The sequence below is a fragment of the Larimichthys crocea genome, chromosome XIII (genome assembly GCF_000972845.2).
Source record: "Larimichthys crocea isolate SSNF chromosome XIII, L_crocea_2.0, whole genome shotgun sequence".
Taxonomy (NCBI): domain Eukaryota; kingdom Metazoa; phylum Chordata; class Actinopteri; family Sciaenidae; genus Larimichthys; species Larimichthys crocea.
The window spans coordinates 18,300,104-18,303,212 of NC_040023.1; positions in this window are offsets into that span (position 1 = coordinate 18,300,104).

The window sequence follows — 3,109 nt, forward strand, 5'->3', positions numbered from 1 at the left end:
TAACAATAAAGTATTTAAGATGGGTCATAAGGAATAAAGAGATCATTGTAACTCGAGGTAACAATACATCAATTATCAGCGTTACATTAGAGTCCCGGTATTCAGTGTTGGTGGGACTGCCTTCACATTAATGAAGTCAGTGGGATTAATACCCGGAGAGTGGAGCGCCCTCAGGGACAGAAGCAGGGATGCTGCATCATTAGAGCCCTCCCCGGGGCGATACACAAGGACTACATGTTTCACTCAGTGCCTCAATAAGGGACAAATTGTGCTCTGCCTTTACTCACATCCAGGAAGAAGTTGCTTTGAATAGAGATTTTTATTTTGATAGAATTTAAGTTGGAGTTTATTATAAGATAATGATACTGTGTGTGTGTGTTGGGACTTTGTGCCTGTTTTAAACTTTTCTAGATGTGTGGCTCACTTTCCAAAATAAGTGAAACACTCATCAAACAGTTTACATTTTGAAGTGAGGTATTCTTTTTCCTTCTTCCCTCAGAAAACAATCCTTTGTATTTCATTCTCAAACCGAGGCTACAGTTATATATATAAATGTATGTATATATATACTCAGTCTTGATTGAACATAAACAGGAATGTTTGAAATCACTGCATTGGACTACGACTGCCCTCCACTTCATCTGTATGTTTATACTTCCTGTGAGAGGTCCTCTATTTATGGACAACTGAAGAACACAAATAATCATCCCCCTCGAGTGAAAAAATCTGCTTTTATTATCTGCAAAGTTTTGCAATGCCTTTGTGTACGCTCACACTGCCTTCTGATTGCCTGTTTATTATTACAGCGTTTCTGCTGAGCCAATGGGGATCTGGCCAATTCCGAAAAAGGTGCCAAGCCTTTTCCAGCCTTTTCCTGTCTGTGACATCATTGTGTATTCCCCTAAAACACACTGATCCGTGTCTTGTCTGCAGCCTGGGTGGCACACATCACACGCAACAAAGGTTAAACACAAGGTGTACACATTTTCAACTGTGCCCTTTTGGACGTGCATCAAGGCCATTTCTGGTCCTGTCAGATGGCCTGCCTAAATCATGACATCATTCTTCATGACCAGTGTGATGAAACGCTGACCTGTTATGGCTTTTCATTTTTCGCTGAAATCTCTAATTTGCCAACTCAAACATGGTGCGTGTCCACAAGCCTTCAACCAGATTTAAACAAGCATTCCATTTAACATTTTCTCAAACAGCCAAAGGCGTACAACTCTTACCCAAATATCTTGAGAAATAATGTTTCAACATTGTAATTTTGACATGAATCATTTACCACAAGGGCCATACAACATTTCAGACAAAGGCTTTAAATTGTTTTATGATATCAGGCTAAAAAAAAATCTTTAAATGCAAATGAACGTACGTCTAAAATAGAGAAGACAATTTGTCTAAAGTTTGTGGTCGTCTCTGCAAGTAAACGTTAATTCTTAAATGCAAAAATACTTGATTAAAACAGGTTTTCTTCAACTTTTGGAAGATAAGAGAGATAAGCAGCGATCAGCAATAATCAGTAAATCAGCAAAAAAAAGAAAGAAACTTTGCTTTGCCAAATCAAATACACAATCATCCCCTCTCACTGTTTTCTTCTCATGTGTTGACATAAATCAAGTAAGTGCACCGCAGGTGTCCGCACTGTTTAAACATCAAGTGCTGTTGAACCTGCACAGAAATGTTCTTTGGCATGAAGTATCCTCACTATACGCCAGCGATAGAGATGCAGTATTTGGACCTGCTTTGGATCAAAATGATTTATATGAAGACAAGATTTTATATCAAAAGCCAGAGTCCTGTGTACTTCCACAGTGATTTTGATCAATTTGTTATAAGCAGTCGGTTGTGAGAAGTGTAATTTCAGATTCTTTCTTAATTAATAATGAAAAATTAAACTTTTACAACCAAATGAGTTTCATCTAACTGCAGAATCTGGGAATTTAGCATGTTTAGTTTTGATGCTTTTTCTACGAAGTGGATCTCCCAACTTCTTGAATTCTCAGAAACACACCTGTGCTTAAAAAGAAATAAAAGTCTGCATGGTTGCTTTTGTTTCTAAGAGCGCTTTCTCATCCTAAGCTTTATGTAGCACTTTTACATCTACAGCTCACTTTTGGCTTTAATTCACAGTACAACAGATTCATCTTGGCGTGTGCAACACACTCACAGCTCCAGTGCTACACATCTGGTGACAAAGAAACTGAAATGATCTGATGTTTTCTGCTTCAGTTTTAAATGTCTAACCTAAAACGAGTTAAGATAATTATGCAAGCTATCGTTATGATCTTCCTCCTACAATGAACAAATGAGAAGAGGGTAGAAAGATGAAATTCCATCATTTATTCTTTCATAATCTGGCTGCAGGCATATAGCCATAGCACATGCAGTGAGGCCAGTGTTGGTATAATAAAGGCAATCACTTACCAATAACAGAGTTTCCATATTGCGCCAATCAAAGATTTTCCCTCTTAAGGACACTTTTAATCATTCAAATATAAAACGAAAGATCTTGCACAGATGTGTCCACATAAATTCGACGGCACACAACATGGCTGCTTTCAACTTTTAAGTCTTTTTTTTTTTCTTTTTTTCCTGTGGACAACAACTGATGTGATTTTTTCACATGTGTATCAAATAAAATGCCCTCTCAACAAAGAGCTGCATTAAAGATGTTAATGTATTCAATAATCAGCAGACTGCAGATGCAGCAAGAATGCACTGGAGCTGTCTGTTTCTGTTTAGCTTCTCCTCTGTTTCCTTGCCTCAAGTGAGGTCCTGTACTCTGATCTTATCTCCATGCAGCTCAACTGCTCCTGGGTTTAATATTCACTTTCTGGGGCATTGTTAAAGGTGTGGATGAAACTGTGTGTGCGTATGTGTGTGTGGGCCCCTGAAAAAAAGTTTGATTACCAACTAGAGGAATTTTCATTTCTCGCTGAGACTCAGAATGGAAAAATCTGGAAATTCACTTAAAACTGTTGAAGTGGCTGTAAAGTCTGCACCTGCTCTTTCCTGTTGATCTCAGAAATAACATTTTTAGTGCAACAGCGTAAAACAAACTGAAGTTTGTCTTGAGCACATATATTGTTAAAATTATTTGAAC